This window comes from Canis lupus, chromosome 14 (assembly GCF_011100685.1).
Source record: "Canis lupus familiaris isolate Mischka breed German Shepherd chromosome 14, alternate assembly UU_Cfam_GSD_1.0, whole genome shotgun sequence".
Taxonomy (NCBI): Eukaryota; Metazoa; Chordata; class Mammalia; order Carnivora; family Canidae; genus Canis; species Canis lupus.
In genome coordinates this window covers 36,969,124-36,990,975 of record NC_049235.1, presented here as the reverse complement: position 1 = coordinate 36,990,975, position 21,852 = coordinate 36,969,124, and positions in this window count along the sequence as shown.

Sequence of the window (21,852 nt, the reverse complement as noted above, 5' to 3'; positions counted from 1 at the left end):
GGACCCTGAGATCATGACCTGAACCAAAATCAAGAGTCAGATGCCTAACTTGAATGAGCCACCTAGGTCCCCCTCTTTCTTTTATTAATTGTGTGAATTGTAAAGCTCTTTTAGCTTTGTTGCTAAATGGTATATATTCATTCATCCTTTATAAAATGAAAGAGGGTTTTTGCTCAATACCTCTAACTAAATATGGAAATACAAAAGTAACATGGCTCAGCGCAGACTGCCCAGCTGTATAAAATAAAACAGGATGGTGTTCCTGAGACCTCTGAGCAGAGTCAGATTTAAGGCCCAGCACCACCGCAGCCTCATCCTCGCTTCTCCCAGAATCCATGGATCCCAGCTGGGAGATGGGGTAAGCCTGGAAAACCAATGCCAGCTCTCTCAGCTCCCTTTCTTCTCACCCATTCACCACGGAATGCAAATTCTTTTTTTTTTCCGGAATGCAATTTGATTACGATTTTGAGTGTGTGCATGCGTGTAGGTCGAGGGGGCTGATAATAATGGGTCATGAAAAGCGCAATGTTTGAAGCAGAAAGGACCTCCACAGCTGAATTGAATTTCTGGGAGAAGTTTGGATAGACCAGCTTCCTTGCAGTCACCAATGCTTTACAGTTTAAAAAGTTTAAACATGTCTTGTTGTTCTTTTGACCAACTCCTCACTACTTTCTTTTTTTTTTTTTTTTTTTTTTATTGGTGTTCAATTTACTAACATACAGAATAACACCCAGTGCCCGTCACCCATTCACTCCCACCCCCTGCCCTCCTCCCCTTCTACCACCCCTAGTTCGTTTCCCAGAGTTAGCAGTCTTTACGTTCTGTCTCCCTTTCTGATATTTCCCACACATTTCTTCTCCCTTCCCTTATTTTCCCTTTCACTATTATTTATATTCCCCAAATGAATGAGAACATATAATGTTTGTCCTTCTCCGACTGACTTACTTCACTCAGCATAATACCCTCCAGTTCCATTCACGTTGAAGCAAATGGTGGGTATTTGTCATTTCTAATAGCTGAGTAATATTCCATTGTATACATAAACCACATCTTCTTTATCCATTCATCTTTCGTTGGACACCGAGGCTCCTTCCACAGTTTGGCTATAGTGGCCATTGCTGCTAGAAACATCGGGGTGCAGGTGTCCCGGCGTTTCATTGCATTTGTATCTTTGGGGTAAATCCCCAACAGTGCAATTGCTGGGTCGTAGGGCAGGTATATTTTTAACTGTTTGAGGAACCTCCACACAGTTTTCCAGAGTGGCTGCACCAGTTCACATTCCCACCAACAGTGTAAGAGGGTTCCCTTTTCTCCGCATCCTCTCCAACATTTGTTGTTTCCTGCCTTGTTAATTTTCCCCATTCTCACTGGTGTGAGGTGGTATCTCATTGTAGTTTTGATTTGTATTTCCCTGATGGCAAGTGATGCAGAGCATTTTCTCATATGCATGTTGGCCATGTCTATGTCTTCCTCTGTCCTCACTACTTTCTGACATTAGGAACCATCTACAAAGTCAGGGCTATGCACCCGGCTGGTCAAGGCAGCTGCTTTTGTGAAACAAAGTGTTTTATTTGCCATGTATGAGTTTGTAATGTCTCATCACACCCCTATTTCCTCCTAGTTTCTGTGAGGACTGTGTGGATTGACTTATTTATGCCTTATGGCTCTAAGGCAGGTGGGGCTGCCAGAGCAGGACAGGGAGAGAGAGTGGGGACAGATCCCACTGAAGTCACAGGCTGAACAGGATTTGGGAAACAGTGATACAGAGCAAGCAGTGCAACCAAAAGTTTCCCAAATATAAAACCCGCCGTATCATAACTCTCTCTATATGGAGTTGGCGTCTCAGGATTTCTTTTCTTTTTTTTTTTTTCAAAGATTTTATGAGAGGCATAGAGAGAGAGAGGCAGAGACATAGGTAGAGGGAGGAGAAGCAGGCTCCATGCAGGAGCCCGATGTGGGGGACTCGATCAGGGACCCCGGGATCAGGTCCTGAGCCCAAGGCAGACACCCAACCGCTGAGCCACCCAGGCGTCGCGGCATCTCAGGATTTCTATCTCTAAAAGTTGTATTTCCTTCCCTGTTAGTCCTTGACAGTGCCCTCATTTGCACCTCTGCTGAATGGAGTGCGCAGAAGCGCATAAACAGCACGTGTGGCCCCGGAGTCTGGAGAATCAAAGGAGCCACCTGTCGCGGCACGCTCGCCTGCCCACGGCTCTGACTCACCAGGCCCCCAGTCACAGGCTGGGCCCCGCTCCTGTCTCCTCCACGCCTGTGTGTTCACGTTCAGGTCTTTCTTTTCTACATGCAGCAGTGAACTTTCCTTGTAAGTCATTACTTACATTTGCACATTATGGTTCTGTTTGATTGCTGTTTAACCAAGAGATGACTCCAGTAATTCTGATGAGCCAGTCATTGGGAATATGAGCACAAGGGGGTCTGTGGGACACTTTTCAACCCACGAGGGTACAGCGGCAGAAGGGTCCTGACTGCGAAACATTACATTTTATTAGAAAACGCCAGGCAGAGGGGTTCCTGGATGGTGCAGTCAGTTGGGCATCTGACTCTTGTTTTTTAAGATTAAAAAAAAAATTTATTCAGAGAGAGAGGCAGAGTCACAGGCAGAGGGAGAAACAGGTTCCATTCAGGGAGCCCGAAGTGGGACTTGATCCCGGGTCTCCAGGATCACACCCTGGGCTGAAGGCAGGCGCCAAACTGCTGTGCCACCCGGGCTGCCCCTGATTCTTGGTTTTGGCTCAGGTCCTATTGCAGGGTTGTGAGATCCAACTTTGTGCAGGCAGGGGCACAGCGCAGAGTCTGCTTGGGGTTCTCTCCCTCTCCCTCTGCCCCTTCCCACCCTCTCAAATAAATACATCTCAAAAAAAAAAAAAAAAAAAAAAGAAAGAAAGAAAAGAAAAAAAAAATAAGGCCAGCTTGAGCTTGTAAAAGCTACTCAGTTGATTCTGGTGCTTCTATGGTCTGAAAACCATCTAAAACTATTTGGGAAAGCTACACTCTTTTTAAAATGAGTTACAGTCTTAGGAAAGATTGGAATTAAGCTACTGCTTGGTTCTCCACACAACAAATCCTTCAAATTTCTGGGTTGCCTTTCTAAGGTGAAAACTCAACCTCACCATTGGCCTGGGGGTAGACACTATTTATTGCCTATCCTAAAGGCATTCTCCTATTCCTGGCTCCCTGATGCTGTTTGAGTTCTGCGGGGGCAGGAGGGGGGTGGAGGGGAGGGGATCGCTACTTCTCCAGGACCAGGAAGTCTGGCCTCTGGTCCAGCATGTGATCCACTTCTGGCTCAAGCCATGAGAGGAGGGCTGCTGGGGAGCCTCAAGGAATATTTTCCTTTCCTATTAAGTGGAGGGCATACTAGGTCAAGTTCGTTGTTTAAAGACACTGAAATTTGTATTTTGTGTATTGTTCAAGTGTCACAGAATATTCTTTTTTCCCTCAACCATTTAAAGATGTAAAAACCTGGGGATCCCTGGGTGGCTCAGCGGTTTAGCGCCTGCCTTTGGCCCGGAGTGCGATCCTGGAGTCCCGGGATCGAGTCCTGCGTCGGGCTCCCGGCATGGAGCCTGCTTCTCCCTCCTCCTGTGTCTCTGCCTCTCTCTCTCTCTCTTTCTGTGTCTATCATAAATAAATAAATAAATCTTTAAAAAATAAATAAAAATAAAAAGTAAAGATGTAAAAACCTTTCTGTACTTAACAAGAAGACAGGCTGGATTTAGCCCATGATTACTGACCCCTGTGCTGCGCAAAAGGGGCACCTACAAGAAAGAAATCTTTTTGATTTACAGGAAGGAAAAACTGAAAGTAGGGAAACGACAGGCTTTAAAGTTGTGTTGTTCTACTTTTTTCCTTATGCAGAAGAAAACCTCTGGGCAGTTGTGAAGGGCTAAGAGATAGGAGAGGACTGGAAACCAATGTGAACAGAAGAAATGTTCAAGGACTATTATGTTTTGTTTTTGTTTTTTTTTAATTCAGGAGAGACAGAGAGAGAGGCAGAGACATAGGTAGAGGGAGAAGCAGGACTATGGAGGACTCGATCCCAAGACTCTGAGATCATGACCTGAGCCAAAGCCACACACTCAACTGCTGAGCCACCAGGTGCCCCAGGACTTTTATGTTTTTGAGGTATGGCTGAAGCAGCTCTCCCTCCCTGCCAACCCAGGCCACTGAGATATCTACCCACATTTTCTTTTATGAATCCCATTGTTTCAGCTTTTGGATTTAGGTCTTGAATCGAGCTCCAGTTCACTTTGTATGCAGTGTTAGGTGGTGATTCCATTTTATTTTTATCTATGTAGTAGCAAGATTTCCCAAGATCATCTTCTTTTTACCCCAATTTGTTGTGGAGGATGGTTGGGGGCAACCTGGCTGTCTGTCACCCAGGGTGGAGGGTTGTCAGATGTCAGGATATGCACCCAGCAGCACGGGAGAAGAGAAGCCTTGAAGTCCTCATAGGATCTTAAGACCAGAGGGACAAGGTACAGGCAACACTTATGTAACCAAAGGACACGTGCATTCACCAGCACACCCCCTTTACCAAACATCGGGAAACTGGGAGTCACTTTAAACATAGAACAGTGTGTCGGGGGGGATATGGTAGTGAGGAAAGTAAGACAAGACATAAATAAATCAAGCAAGGGAATGAACATGTAGAGATTAGCCATATACCTCAAACAGAGGAATAAAATTAACTCTCTTTATATGGGTCAATATATTTTTAAAAAGTACTCAGCATCTTGGGGCACCTGGGTGGTTCAGTTGGTCAAGCTCCTGCCTTCAGCTCAGGTCATGATCTTTGGGTCCTGGGATTGAGCTCCACCTTGGGCTCCCTGCTCAGTGGGAAGCCTGCTTCTCCCTCTATCCCTCCCTCCTGCTCGTGCTCTCTCTCTCTCTCTCAAATTCCTAAAAAAACTCTTAAAAAAAAAAAAAAAAGCAATGAGCATCTTGAAAAACCAGCTCTAGTTCATGTTGTGACCTGGGATTTCCTGATCATGCATGCCTTCCAGTGGAAGTTTGCTAGTTTACCATGCCACCTCAAGGCAGCTTCCTCCTAGGGGGAGCAGCAGACCACTTGAATGAAACAACACCAGAGGTTTTCATGAGACACAGATAGGTGTTAGGAAGCAAGAGTGTGAGGTAGGACTGGGGCAGCGTTGCGGGAGGACCACTCTGGTAGGGGTGTGAAGCCGGATCAGAGAGAGGGAACATTCATTTACCCAAGATGTTAGTGACAGCAATGACAATGCTGGTTGCTTTTCACATGCTAGACCTGTAATCTGTTTTACATCCTCATAGCAACCTGCCTGAGGTAGGCTTTTGTTTTTTTGTTTTTTAAATTTTTTTAGAGAGGGGAGGGGAGAGGGGTGGAGGGAGAGAAGGAGAGAGAAAGAGGGGGCATCTCAAGCGACTCCCTGCTGAGTGGAGCCTGACACAGGGCTCCATCTCATGCCCTGAGATCATGACCTGAGTTGAAACCAAGAGTTGGAGGTTTAACCAACTGATCCACCCAGGCGCCCCTGGCGTAGATTCTTTCTTTCTTTCTTTTCTTTCTTCTTTTCTTTCTTTCTTTCTTTCTTCTTCTTCTGATGGCTTGTTCAGGCGTTGGGAGGGGGTGCGTGCTTGGGAGGGAGGGCTTTGGTATGTGTATTTATTATTCTTTCTTTTCTTATTCTTTCTTTTTCTGCTTTCTTTCTTTCTTTCTTCTTTTTCTTCTTTATTCTTTCTTTCTTTCTTTCTCTTGTTTTCTCTTCCTTCCTTCCTTCCTTCCTTTCTTTCTTTCTTTCTTTCTTTCTTTCTTTCTTTCTTTCTTTCTTTCTTCTTTCTTTCATTTTATTTATTTATTCATGAGAGACACAGAGAGAGAGAGAGGCAGAGACACAGGCAGAGGGAGAAGCAGGTCTCCATGCAGGGAGCCTGATGCGGAACTCGATCCCAGGACTGGATCACGCCCTGGGTTAAAGGAAGACGTTCAACCACTGAGCCACCCAGGCATCCCCGGGGTAGGTAATTTAATTGTTCTGGTTTTTCAGAAGAGAAGGCCAGGGCACAGAGAGGTGAAGTAATGTGTCCAAAGTCACACAGCTAGTAAGTACTGGAACTGGAATTTGAACCTCTGCAGTCTGGTTCTAAAATCCGCCCCTGAATCCTCTCCCTGCACTGAGGGTTTCACTCTATCACCTGCATTACTTATACCATTAGTGGTTTAATTATAAAAAGGCTTAACTTCTTGAAAATATGGAGGCATTCAGTATTACACGGACAATACACAATTTTTTCTGCTTTAAATTTTTTTCAAAAAGACTTGCTCCGTGGTTTTATTTTTCAATAAATTAATATACCACTAATTTTAAGTAAAAAAATATAGAGGGCTGTGTTCTTCACTGGTGCCACATATATACTATAGCGTGAATATTGAGAATGACAATGGGGAGAGGAGTCCAGTTTGATGGAGTTATAAATATGACAAGTTAACAAGTTAGCTGGAGCTTTTAATCTCAAATTTTATCATTTGTAACTCAGTCCGTGGAAAAGACCTGGCATGTCTTCATTAGTCTTGAAAATAAATGATTGCATTTTACACAACCAAACAGATAAAAATACTGTCAGTGAACAGAATAAAATGAGGAGAAAAGAAAACGATTAGAATAATGCCAGTGAGCTGTATACAAGGGAAAGTTAAAGATTCTTGTATTCAGGGCTCTCCAGCGTTAAATTGATCTTTCAGGCCAATGCTTTGGAGTGTGTTCAAACCAAGAAAAAAGAGCGACATTCTTCATTAGCTGGAGATAACAAGAGGCATTTTCAGTGAGATTTAATGCTGGGTAGAGACTGCAGCAAGCATGGAAATAATTGAGAGTCTGAACTCATTGAACTGATTTGTGCTGTTTACTGATGTTCAAAAATAAAAAGACCCCATTGATTCAAGTTCTCTGCCCCTGAATCCTTTCATCAAGTGTGCAAGGAATTGGCATGACACTCAAGGCCAGAAAGAGTGACACCATGAGAAAGAGACGCGTAAAGGAAGTGGACTTTTCTGGCAGGAACACCTCTGAGCCTGTGAAAGGGAACAGTGAGCGTCTGTGGGGCCAGGCCAGGGGCCACAGCTGTCAGATGGGGCCCGAGTGGAACACGTGGCTTCTGCAGAAGGAATTGGGTTTCTGAGAAAGAATGAAGGCCCTGGCTGAGGTGGCGGAGGAGAGCTCAGAATGGTGAAAAAGACAGCTGGGCTTGGCACCAGGAGAGCACACCAGCCTCCTGAAAGGCGTCCCTGCTGCGAATGAGGGCCATTGTTTCGGGACACGTCAGCCCCAGGGCCTCAAGCAGACCTGCTGCAGGGAGGTGCCTGTCCCTCTGGGTCAGCTCACACCAGACTCAGTGACACACAGGGCTGCAGTTTAAAGGCTTGGTCCAACTTCTAAGAGGAGAGAATTATGAAAATGTTCTTTAATAGGTACATCCTTCAGAAAGACAGCAGGCCAAAGGGGGACCCCCTCATAAGGGAGACAAATTAAAGGGACAAGAAGGAAGCGATATGAAGGAGGAGGAGGAGGGGGAGAGGAAGGGAAAGAGGATTTAAGACTGAACTCTTCCTCTCTAAGCACACATATCTATATGCACATATATTTATATTTTATTATGAAAAATTTCAGAAATACATAAAAACAGAATAGCACAATGATTCCCTGTATATCCATCACCTGGGTCTTATACCAACAAGATTATGCCCTATTTTCTTCATCTATTTTTCATTTATTCATTTCTTCACTATTATTTTTTAAAGATTTTACTTTTTTATTTGGGAGAGAAAGAGAGAGTGTGCAAGTAACAGGGGAGGGAGAGAGAGAGAGAGAGAGAGAGCACCTCAAGCAGACTTCCTGTTGAGCATGGAGCCTGAGGTGGGGCTCCATCTCAGGACCCTGAGATCATGACCTGAGCCGAAATCAAGAGTTGGACACTTAACCAATTGAGTCACCCAGGTGCCCCTCTTTATTATTATTTTAAAACAGATCACAGACAATTCCTGAATACCTCAATATGCATCACTAAAAGAAAAAAAAAAAAAAGAACGGTTTTTTGTAATTCCCAATTGCAATAGTTATAGTAATTCCTTACTATCGCTTTATACTGAGTCCATTGTATTAGTTATCTGTTGTTGCGTAACAAATTGCCACAGACTAGTGGCTTAAAACAGGGCAAACTCATCGTCATCCAATTTTGATGGGTCAGGAGTCTAAGGCTTACCTGAGCCCTTTGCTCTGGGTCACACAGACCTCGATTAAGGTGTCAGCTGGACTGCATTCCTTTCTGGACCCCAGGGTCTTCTTCCAAGCTTGTGTGGTCGTTAGCAGAACTCAGTCCTTTGTGGTACTAGGACTGAGGTTCCAGGCTTGCTGGCCAGCTGCTATTCCAGTTCTCTGCTGCTCTTTGTAGCACAGCTCCTGGAAAGCATGTCCCTATTCACAGCATCCACCACTTTCCTCTCATTCCCTTCTGAAACCATTTCAATCAGGGTTTTTACCTCACCATATGTTGGAACAGCTCTTATCAAGGTCACCATGACCTCCATGTTGTCAAATCCGATGGTCCATTCTGAGTTTTCATCTTATTTTACCCAACAGCATCATCAAACGCAACTGATCCCCTTCTTCCTCTGTGTACCATGTTTTCTTGGAGTCCAGGACCCCACCGTAGCTGTCACAGTGCTCCAATCCTCTACCTGCATGCACTCCTTAGGTGAGCCCATCTACTCCCATGGCTTTAAAGGCCTGCTGCATGCTGATGTCTCCAAATGATCTCCAGCCTGGTCCTTTTTGCTAAACTTCAGATACATAAATAACAATAGTAATAATAATGAGAACAGCAACAACAAAAATGAATAAAATACAGTGTATTGTACATTTGCATTTGTTATATTACTAGTTAAAACAATTATTATTCTATAGAAAATGCAAACACATATACAGTGCTTATTTTGTGATAGGTACTGTTTTAAACATTTTATAAACGTTAACTCCTGTATTGTGTTCTTGTCAGTTTCTCCCATTTTTCATGAGAATATTCATCGTGCCCAGGGCTGTCTTCGTAGGTGTGTGACTTGTGCAGTCCCACAGGACTCCATCCTTACAAGGGCGCTGTGGTTGCTTTATTGCTCTGCTGTTGCCATCTTGAAAGTCTTAATTTTTGAACAAGGGGTTTTGCGTTTTCACTTTGCACTTGGCCCACAGATTATATAGCTGGTCCTGATCCTGCCTCCAGCCAGGGCCTTAGAGCACATAGCAGGCTGTGTCAGAGAGGGCTTCCTTGAACTCATTGACACTGACGAGTTTGCCGAGCTGGCTTAGAGAGAATGGCTTTGGAGTTACAGTCAGACCACCCCGCTAGCCCTCCAAAGCCCGCCTGAGACGTGTTCTCACAGAGCATAGTCTTGGTTCCCTGTAACATCGATTACCAACACTTGCTTTGGCCTGAGGCCCTCTCCTCTGCTTCAGCATGCTGTACAAAACAGTCCTGTGAAGCCACTATAGGGCATCCCAGAGAAATTATTGAGGACCCTGTTGACCGCATCACACATACACCAGAAACTTCTTTTTGGTGTCAGCACATGGGATGGTTAGCTTTCTCCTGAGCAGTGGTTTGTGTTCTATTTTTAGAAGAAAATGGTAGGGTCACCACGGACCACACACATCATTGTTCCCTTCGTTGTCTTGCTGTGAGAAAGCTGAGCCAATTCGGCTACCACTGCTCTACATTATTTTGGTGACAGTCCTCATTCTTGGCTCCACTTTATCCTTACTGCCTGCTTTCCTTGGGCCCATTTTCCTCACCTGTTGAAGTTTTATCTTATTGTATGTATTTTTATAAGTCATTTCATATCCTTTCTAGAAAAAAGTTATAACTCAATAAATTAAATGACAAGTGTTACAATAAATCAAATCCTATAAGATCAAGTGCCCTCTTCTCATAAAATTCCTTTAAGATAAAAATATTTTTCAGGACCTACTCATCTAAGCAGTATCATTCACAAGAACATTCTGGCACAACAGTGACCCAGGCAGTCCTATGGAGTCATGGGATTTGCTTTGCAAGGGCCTGAGCCTGGCATTGAAAGGCTGCCAGGCCAACAAGCCCGTGACACTGAGTCAGCTGTTCAGGGCTCCTGGGGAGAGGATCACTACCACCCTCTTCCTCTTTCTCAAAAATAAATCAAATCCAAGTCAATTCACTGGCCACAGAATCAGATAAGTGCCTGACAGCCCTCTCTGATCCACAAATGTAGCACATTTAGTGCAGCAGGTGGGTTCTGCTTTATGGCACCAGCTATGAAAGAGGGGGGGTGCACAGAAAGCCAGCCCCTGGGCTACGCTGCTCTGCCTATAGCAGCTTATTTAGAATATCGCTGGAAGAAGTATGGACAAGGGTCAGGCTCACATTATTGGACTCTGACAAAGCACCATTCTCATACTACCTTTGTGGTTTTTCTCATATCTATGCACTTTTTATTATGGTTTTTACTTAATATTTATCTTTGAATCTACATCCATACTTTAATCCTCTCCTTACCCTGAATATAGGAGTCTGATATACTAATTATTTTTTTCAATCTCTAGAAAAGTAATGTACTGTAATCTATCGTAAAATAAATATTGAAAACTTGCTGAAATAAAACAAATGTGTTCATGAACCTTCTAAAGTCTTCTTATTACTTCTAGTGGTAGGTGTACCATACCCTGGGACACACTGAAAGAGAAACTAGATTCGGGGTTTCATATGGCTGCCCAGAACAGTGTTGGCTATGGTGGAATTTGGGAGGAGCAGAGAACCTGTGCTGTAAGTGCCATACGTACATACACACATTATTATAGATTGAAAAAAATTCAGGTTTTGAGAAACCAAAATAATCATAAGTTAGGATCTATAACTCGTACACCTTTCCTGCTTCTGTTTCAAGGCTTCTTTGGGTAAAACTGTCTTTAAAACAAATATATTGGAGCATCTGGTTGACTCAGTTGGTTAAGTGTCTGCTTTCGGCTCAGGTCATGATCCCAGGGTCCTGGGATCGAGCCCCACATGGGGCTCCCTGCTGAGGGGAAGTCTGCTTCTCCCTCTCTTCTGTTGCTCTCCCTGTTTATGCTCTCTCTCTCTGACAAATAAATAAATCAAATCTTTAAAAAAATAAAACAAAGGGATGCCTGGGTGGCTCAGCAATTGAGTGTCTGTTCTTGGCTCAGGGCATGATTCTGGAGTCCCGGGATCAAGTCCCACATCGGGCTCCCTGCTTGGAGCCTGCTTCTCCCTCTGCCTGTGTCTCTGCCTCTCTCTCTCTCTCTCTCTCTCTCTCTCTGTATCTCTCATGAATAAATAAATAAAATCTTAAAAAAATATATGTTTACTAATGCCAATAGAGCAGCATTTGTAGGGCCCTTTAGAAACAATGCTGGCAGTTATAAAAAGTTCTATGTTGTATGAGTTGCACTTGTTCATTCAGTTTACCAAGCACCAGTAAAAGAACGTTTAGTTATAAAATACAGGCAAATGTGGCCAGCAGGAAGACTGTATTCTAGAGTGGTCTGGGGCTTCCTCTGGGAGCCCCCATGGAGCTGAGCATGCTGGGAAAAGGATGAGGATCTCATCAGGGAGAGGTTGGAAGGAGACTATTTCAGGGCTGTTTTCACTCCATGCTGGGCATGGGTGGGGGGAAAGGAGGTGAAAGAGAACCTCTGTTTTAAGGGTTAGCAAATAGTTGGAAAAATTAATTTTCTGCAAGGTCAAGGAAGAGAAAGTTTGTGAGCAACAAAACAAGGATGGGAAGTGTAACTGGGTCTTAACTGGAGACCTGGTCAATGGGAGAGCTGGGTACTAAAACTTCAAAACTGAGGCTAGCCCAGAGAGGTTTGTGAAGTGACTATCTTTTTTAAAATCAGGCATCAGAAGCAGAAAGGACACATGACATACTTCTGAGAGATGCTGCATTCATTTAGCCAGAAGTGCTGATTCATGGCTTCAAGGTGGTAGGTTGGCAGGATAAGGGCATTCTGGGGCAGGCAGGGCCATTCCCTACAAAGCCAGGGGACCAAGACAATCGCTGAGAAGTCAGGTATTTGTCTGGGGGTAAGGTCACCTCTTTGGGGATGGATGTTGGAGGGTCGTGGTAGTGGCTCTTTCTTTGGCTTGGGTCATAGTAGCCCTTAGACAATGACAAAAGAAGAGAAATGGGAAATTTCAAGGCTTTTACAAGTTCTTTTGAACTGTTATGGTAGGAGTAGAGGCAGAGAAGTTTAGGAGAAATTTTCCCCCACCACTTCTACCATCTTGACTCAGAGAGATTAGAAAGCGAATGGGACTTCCACAGAGATTTGAAGCATTTTTTTTCGTTCTAACTTTAGGGGAAGCTTCAAAGAGCCCCTCTATTAATAGCTGGACTACATTTGGTGAACTGAAGACAATGACAATGAAGAAAATGTCTAGAAATTGCAGCCTCCAGGGTCCCCTGGCCCTTCTTCTTCCTCAAAGTGGTCACAGGAACATACATTGTGACATGTTGGTGGTGTGATTGGAAGTTCCTTAAAATCACAAAAAGCACAAATCAGCAGTCATGTGCTTGATGAAGTTGATAAACAATTGTATTATGTGAGTGTGTAAGTAGGTGGTCAAGGTCCTAGAATGTGCATCCTGTACAACATTATTTGTGTTAGAAAATTGCTAGAAAAATCCAAAGGTCCTTCACCAAAGGAGAGGTTAAATAAATTACGATACATTCATGCAATGGAACATTATGCATTCTTAGACCTTTGTATCAGAGTTTGGTCAGGTCATCAGAAGAGTCTCTGTGTATTCTGCGACTGACTTAGTTAGGATGGGCACACAGTCTTGATCAGAGCCAGTGAGAGGCTGTGAGGATTTTGCTGGGAATCCTTTGAAGGAGACCCCTTTTCTTCACTAACTTGTTAAGAGCTGTAGGGTCTGGAGCTGTTGTAGGAATATTCTCAGGGGGCAAAGGGAGCCTGGAAAGAAGCCTAACTGGTATTGAGAAGTTAGCAAGGCTAGTTTCAGTGGAATGAGCAGTGAGACAAATTGAAATGGATTGAAGAGTGAGGTGAAAATGGGTGGGGGAGGAGAGTGGCCAAATGAAACAATGTTCAGAGAAGTGTGGCTTTACAGGAAAGAGAGCTGGGGTATTTGTTTTGGAAGACAAGGTCAAGAGCATTTTTCATTTGTTTTCTCCCAGCAGAGATGTGCTACAGTATGTGTGATGTTTACTCAGTGAAGGGGAGCAGGAGAGTGGACAATTGGAGGTGTCCCATAGCATGCGTGGAGGGCTGGCTTCAGAGTACAGAAGACAATGACCAGTGTCCTGTCTGAGGCTTCTGATTTCTCACTAGAGGATGAAGAGGGTCATTTCTTGAGAGAAGGCAGTATAGACAGTTTAGAAAAGGTAAGGAAAAGCTTAGGTGGGGGCGCCTGGTTCAGGGGACCAGGAGACTCTTGATCACAGGGTGGAGAGCTGGAGTCCCATGTTGGGTGTAGAGATGAAAGAAAGAAGGAAGGGAGTAGGGGAAAGAAGGAAGGAAGGAGGAAGGAAGGAAGGAAGGAAGGAAGGAAGGAAGGAAGGAAGGAACGAACGAAGGAAGGAACGAAGGAAGGAACGAAGGAAGGAATGGAGAAAGGGAGAAAGGCTTAGGTGGGAGCAGGTGCCGAGCCCCCTGGAGGAACTCTGTGGCTTTCCCGGCAGTGTTACTGAGATGTTTAAGGTCATGACTTTACAGTGTTGCTTTCTATATCAGCTACACTGCTCGGTGAGTGTGCTGGTCACAGAAGCCAGCCTTCCGGTTGGCAGGCAAGCCCCTAGAGGAAGGCATACAGAGGAATTGCAGTTATGTATCTTCAAGAGTGATTGGACTGATGTGCTGTGGAGTCTAAGCTAGAAGAAGAAACAGGTGAGGCCCGAAGTGCCTCAGTGACTTGTGGATAGATCCCCCCCGCCCCCCCCCCCCCATAGAGTTTCATTTTCCTTTCCCTTTTGCCCATTTTAGTCTCAGGTTTGGCTTGTGAGAAGCTGCTTGGCCAGTGAGAAAGCTGGAGCCGTTTCTTAGAACTACATCTCCCTACTTCTGTCCCCACAGCTGAGCTACCATAGGTGGTAATTTCCACTAATGTTTCTTTTTTTCTTTGTGTTTTGATGAGATTCATCTCTCTGGTCAATGAAAGGCTTGTACATTCAGCCATCAAACATTATGAAAACCTATCTACAGGATAGATGGCATCTTCAGAGCACTTGGAAATCCAATCTCTCTGGGTCTAATTTTGATGGAAAAAACCCACTAAACCTGAAGCACTGTCCATAAACTAGGGGATCCAGGGAGCTCACTGGAAGGGATTGAGGAAAGATTGCTGATCTAGCTCCGACTCCTCACGGCTCTTATTGGTGTATATAGTCAATGACAAGAAATTCACTACCTTTGAAATATAAGTAGGTTATATCTTCTGTTTTCAGGACCCACATGGTGGGAAGGATGGGGAAGGGGAGGGGATAAATCAATAAGACATTTCAAAGATCAATTTAACACAGTCTATTAAAATAAAAGTATTCGTACTTTCAACCCAGCATTTTCACTTCTTACAAAACACTTGCATAATGGAGCAAAGCTATATGTTCTAGAATGTCCTATTGAAGCATTGTTGGCAATGAGTAGAGGCATAGTTAATTAATTAAGCAATGGATACACAATGGAATACTATCTTTAAAAATAACAAGGTAAGCCTATGCATGCTGATTTGGAAGGTTCTTGGTCTAAATACTTGGTCAAATACTTGGTTAGGCGACAGGATGAAAAACAGTATGATAGCACTGAGAGTAACTATTAGAATGTGCATAAAGTATGAAAATGAGAGAAACATACACAATAGTGTTAAAAACAATGCTACAGGGTGGGTGGAGAATAATTTTCCTCTTATGAATGTCTATGTGGTTTGAATTCCCTATTGTGAACAAACATTATTTTTGCTCACTAATGGAATTATCAAGCATAATTTCTCTGCTAAGGATGTTACATTCATTACTGATCCATTAGGTGGTAGACACACCTGTTCTACAGATAAGAGGATTGAAAAAGTTAACCTGCCAAAGCTCATCCGGTTAGTAAAGATTCCTTATCTAAAGAGATAAAGCAGCTTTTCAAACTCTATATAATAAAGTAAATGTAATCTTCCTGGACTCAGCTTACCTCTAAAAGCTCACTTCTGACTGTTTTGGCTATTTCTCCTTCCCATTATGATTTCACTTCCATCTCAAAACTATTAAAATTCATTTCCTCTGGGAAATTACCACAGGCTGATGATGGCTCCTTATGATTCATTCTCTTTACTCTAGCATTCTGATGTCCTCATTGCATGCCTTTGTATACATGCTACCACCTGAATTTACATAGATGACTCGATTCTTGTCTTCATCTTGATGATGAACTCCTTGAGAGACTTGACACTTTGTTTGGAACTATCCATAATTCTCCAGGGTCATTTCCAAACCTGCTCAGTAGGCCTTAGGATTGAATCCTCTGTGTTGCATTTGCATTTGGTGGGTCCTTAATATCAGAGAACAACAATTCCAATAAATCAGGCAATCTTTTTCTTATACAAGACTGTGTTTTCTCTACTGAATTATGTAAATATCCCTGAGTTGAATAGCTTCTGGATTAATAAATAATTTCAGTAATGTCTTCACTTGACTCTTTTTTTTTTTCCTGGTGGAAAGGAGATGTGAGTCATGCAGTCACTAGAAGCTTTCCAAATAGAAAAAGCTTGACAATCACTATGTCAAAAGAAACATTAATGGCAGAGAATCTCTCTATTCCTCTGCTTCACCATGGAAGAGATTGAATAGTGTTTACATTATAAAAGACAAGGAAACAAGACGAGACTTTCAGCTGGTTGATGACATGTTGAAAACAAGAGCTTCAGAGTAACTGGTTAACATGTAGAATCTAGATTATCTTCCTTGTCTGGTGTTAAGTAGAAAGACAAACTAGTGTATCAAATATAATTTTCATTTTGCTCCACAAATATTTGACTGTGTACCCTAAACCTTTTATCAGGATGGCAGCAAAAATTACATTGTCTACATCCACAGTTTTCCTTTCTGTGCTTCAATATTTGAAGACAAGTTTCACCAAGGTGGCATATTTAATCAAAAAGACTTGGATACAATTTGACAAACCAGTTCATTCATAGTGATTACTTCACAAATCTAAAAGCTACTTGATAACTTACAATTTAGGGTGGAAAAGAAGGCATTCCTTTTTTTTTCCTAAATAAAATCTTTTTTTTAAAAATTAAATCTTTATACATGTATAACTTATTTCAAGTATGTGGAGAAGTATAGAAAATAACAATGAATAACTATGTACTAATCATCCAATTTATTAAATATTACCATTGTTATATTAAGTTTAGGTTAAATGTCACAAAGATAAAGCACCCTTATGTGTCTCCAAAATCTCATTCTTTTTATTTCCACCCTAATCAAACTCTATTCTGAATTTGGTTCTTATTATTCTCATGCTGTTATTCCTTTACTATGCTTATATATTCACAAATAATATGTAATACTATTTTGCATTTTGTACTTTAAATGGTATACAATACATATTTTGTACCTGTGCTTTTTTGGTTGTTTATACATGTAATTCAAATTGTTGTACAGATATATCCTATTTTATCAAGTATCTGTTCTCCTGTGAAGGGACTGGTGGTTTTCAATGGTTTCCTACTACAAACAATACTGTGTATAGATTTGCACACGTTTTCCCACATACAGTTGCTTCTCATATATTCAGGACCATACAATCAATCATCTGGCAGATCTTGTTAACTGGCAGACTCTGGTTCAGTAGATTTGGGATGGGGCCTGAGATTCTGCATTTGTATTAAGTTCCCAGGTGCTGTAGGTCCCAGGACCACACTTTGAGGAGCAATGGTCTTAGAGAGGAGTGGAAGTACTAGGTTGTAAGATGTGTGCATCAACAACATTACTAGATATTGCCAAGTTGCTCTCTCACCTGCTTGTACCAACACACACCTGTATCAACGGCTCATAGAGTCTATACGGTATTATATCTTCCTCAACACCTCTTATCATCAGACATTAATTTCTGCCAATTTGATGGGCATGAAGTGGTATCTTGTATTAATTTGTCTTTCATGAGTATTTTTGAAGTTGGACCACTTAAGTTTCTTTTTATGTAATAATTCTCAACATAAACTAATATGTGGAGCAAAGAAAGTATCTTCCTCCATCTGTTTCATACTTTATTGATATTTTTAAAAAGATTATTTATTCATGAGAGACACAGAGAGAGGCAGAAACATAGGCAGGGGGAGAAGCAGGCTCTTCGGAGGGAGCCCCCATGTGGGCCTTGATCCTATACCCCAGAATCATGCCCTGAGCCGAAGGCAGATGCTTAACTGTTGAGCTACCCAAGCATCCTTGATTCATACTTTAAAGCATCCTTCTTAAAAGATCCCCTCACATTTTTAAAACCTTCAATTTTTCTTTTTTTTTAAAGTACTAGAAGGAAAAGTGGAAAGGAAAAATTGAAAGAAGGGGGCTGGAAAGAAGTAAGGAGAAATGCCTACCATCACTCCAACTGGAAGATCTTTTTCTTACACTATTCCTTGGTTGAGGGTAAGAGAAACAGAATTGGAAGCTTATGGAGGGAGTAAGGGGTAAGAAGTTTGTACTTTCTGAGTACTGCATTTATCTTGAATTTTAGGGGAATGAATTTGACTGCAGCAACTAATCCTGCTAAAATTAAGCCTTTGCCATATAAAAATGCTAAGCTCCATCCTACAAATTGCAAGTCTATAAGAAAAATAAGAGATAACATGTATTGCCAAGGTAATACAGGTATATTGTAGAAAAAAGCAAAAGGAAAAAAAAATCGCATAATCTAATCTAATATAGCAGGGTAGTTTAAAAGCATCCACTTGTAAGTCCTGTGTTTGAATTCCAATTTAATCATTTGCTAGTTGAGTGACCTTGAATAGGTCATTTTCTTACTTAGAAAATGAGGATCATGATAATAGTACCCAGATCATAGGGTTATGAAGGTTAAATTAGCTAACAGATGTAAAGTACTTAAGATACTATCTGAAACATTATAAAGTGTCATAAAAACTAGAGCTATTGGAAGTGACATCAGCAAGATGATGAAATAGGAAGTCCTCCACCCTCCTTCACCTATGGAGATAGATTTAACAGCAACGAATGGACCAACTGTCTAAAAAATCTAGAACCCAGTGAAGAGATCCTGTACTCCAGGTGAGTGCAAAGCCAACCACATTAAAGCCTGGTAGGAAAGTTCATGGCACCAGAGTCTGCAGTACCAGAAGTAGATACTAGGTGGAGCTCCAGTACCATGGCGTACTAGAGCACCAGTGAGGGATCCCTGGGTGGCGCAGCGGTTTGGCGCCTGCCTTTGGCCCAGGGCGCGATCCTGGAGACCCCGGATCGAGTCCCACATCGGGCTCCCGGTGGGTGCATGGAGCCTGCTTCTCCCTCTGCCTGTGTCTCTGCCTCTCTCTCTCTCTCTCTGTGACTATCATAAATAAAAAAAAAAAAAAAAAAAAAAAAAAAAAAATAGAGCACCAGTGAGGCCACAGTAGCGCAGGCAAATATTGGTGGGGAGTACTGAGTAGAAATAAGCAAACCTCTTCAATTAGGTTAGCCCAAAAAGGACACACCCCCAGAAAAGGCTTGAGGAATCTCCAAAATCTCTAGCAGCGCTGAACTGAGACTGTCACTACTGTACAAAACCAGACTGTGATGTTGGGGGGAGGAATGGCTGATTTTTCAAATGCCAAAATCCCAACAATAGATAACAAAACATACAAAAAAAACAAGGAAATGTGGCTCATTTAAAGGAAAAATTAAATTTCCTGAAACTTACCCTAAATAAATGGAGACTTATGAGTTGCCAAAGAATTTGAAATAGCCATCATAAATGCTCAATGAATTCAAAGGGAGCACAGACAACTAAATAAAATCAGGAAAATAATGCATAAACAAATTGAGAATATCAATGATACAACAGAATTATGAAGAAGAACCCAACAGAAATTCAGAAATTTCTGAACCCAACAGAAAACAATAATAACTGCACTGAAAAATTCACTATTCAACATCACACTTGACAAGGCAGAAGAAAGGATCAGTGAACTCAAAGATAGGACTTCCAAAATCACTTAGGCAGAGGGGCAAAGTGGAAAAAGACTGAAGAAGAAAGGAGAGAACCTAAGTGACTTATGGATCACCATAAAGCAGAACAACACATACATTATGGAAACCTCAGAAGAACAAAGAAAGGGTACAAAGCCTAATTGAAGAATACTTAATGGCCATAAATCCCCTAAATTTGAGACTAGAAATGGACATTCAAATTCATGAAATTAAAAAAACTCCAAGACAAACCTAAAGAGAACTACACCAGGGCACATCATAATCAAACTGTCAAAAATCACAGAGAATCTTGAAAGCTACCATAAAATATCTTAGCCTGGGTGGCTTAAACAAACAGATATTTATTTCTCACAGTTCTGGTGGAGACTGAAAGTCCAAGATCAGGGTGCCACCATGGTCAGGTGCTGGTAAGAACCCTCTTCCTGGCTTGAGATAGTTGCCTTCTTGCTGAAAAGTCTCAGTGGCCTTTTCTTGGTGCATATTCATGAAGATAGAGACTTCTCTCTCTCTCTTTTTGTTATATGAACATCAATCTCAACATGAGGTTCTCACCCTCAAGACTTTTTTTTTTTTTTAATTTTTATTTATTTATGATAGTCACAGAGAGAGAGAGAGGCAGAGACACAGGCAGAGAGAGAAGCAGGCTCCATGCACCGGGAGCCCGACGTGGGATTCGATCCCGGGTCTCCAGGATCGCGCCCTGGGCCAAAGGCAGGCGCCAAACCGCTGCGCCACCCAAGGATCCCTCACCCTCAAGACTTAATCTAAACTTAATTATTCCTCAAAGGCCCCACCTCCAAATAACATTACATTACGAATTAGGGCTTCAATATATAAGTTTTGAACTTGAGGGGAGACATAAACATTCAGTCCATAACACCAACTCTTGATTTTGTTGGAATTTTTTCTATTGTTTTTCTATTGTCTACTCTAATCCTTATTATTTCTTTCCTTCTAAATTTGGATTTAGTTTGTCTTTTGAAAAGATTGACAAAATTGACAATGCCCTAGTTAGACTAAGAAAAAGAGGTAGAAGACTCACATAATTAAAACTAGAATTGAAACAGTGCATATTACAAAAATTAAGAGGATAATTCTATAATAACAAATTGGATAACCCAGAAGAATTGGATAAATTCTCAGAAATACGCAACCTATCAAGACTGAATCATAAAAAAATAAAAAAATCTGAAGAAATTTATAACTGGTAAGGAGATTGAAGCAGTAGTCAAACACCTCCCAACCAAGACCAGATGACTTACTTAAGGATTCTACTAAGCAATTAAAGAAATTAACACCAATCCTCCTTACAATCTTCCAAAGAATTGAAGAGGGAACACTTCCAAACTTATTCTATGAATCCAGCATTATTTGACACCAAAACTAGATAAAGATCAAGAAAATAAAACTATAGAAAAGTATTCCTGAAGAGTAACAACGTAAAAATCCTCAACAAGGGGATCCCTGGGTGGCGCAGCGGTTTAGCGCCTGACTTTGGCCCAGGGTGCGATCCTGGGGATCCAGGATTGAATCCCACATCGGGCTTCCGGTGCATGGAGCCTGCTTCTCCCTCTGCCTGTGTCTCTGCCTCTCTCTCTCTCTCTCTGTGTGAAAAAAAATCCTCAACAAGATACTAGTAAACTCAAGTAAACCGCACACTACAAGGATTATACACCATGATCAAATGGGATTTATGTTTGGAATGGAAGAATAGTTCAACAATAAACAAATCAATATAACACACCACATTAACAAATGTAGGACAAAAATCCATATGATTATCTCGGTTGATGCAGAAAAAGCATTTGATAACATATAACACTCTGGTATGCACACATATTGCTGGTTTCTATTTGTAACCTTTTTTTTTTTTTTTTTTTTTTTAGATTTTTAAAATTTATTTCATTCATGAGAGACACGGAGAGGCAGAGACATAGGCAGAAGGAGAAGCAAACTCCCTGTAGGGAGCCCAATGTGGGACTCTAACCTGGAACTTGGTATCATGCCCTGAGCCGAAGGCAGACACTCAACCACTGAGCCACCCATGTGTCCCATATTTTGTGAACTTGCTTTAGTTTCTCACACTTTTAAATAGCCCACACTTATTTGTGCTTTTTGACAACTATACTATTTGACCACCTTGATCTAAGTTCACCACATTGTGTGGGTGTTAGTGCACAAGCACATAAAAATAGACTTGGTAATTACAACAAAACTCCCAAATTGCGTATTACTAGCCTAAATGCAGCTAGATAGGCTCCTATTTCCCAAACTTGCTTTATAGAATCTCATGAAACACTTGGTAAAAAACACATCCCCAGGCCTAGCCTAGTGGATTCTAAATAGGGAATTCAACAAATACCTCATGCGATGCTTATAATCAGGCAAATTTAGAAACACTATGTCCTTAATCTACATCTTTGGAGCCTCCAGGACACTGGGAAGTTCAATTGGGACTCATAGGGGACTGGTAAGCCTGGTAGCATAGGGTTCACTCCATCGGGTAGGAAAATCCTGGGAATCAACTCTAAGTTGGAATAAACATTGGAAAGCCTTTAGAGCTTGAGACCAAAGCAGGAACTTAGCATCTTTTTACTCTT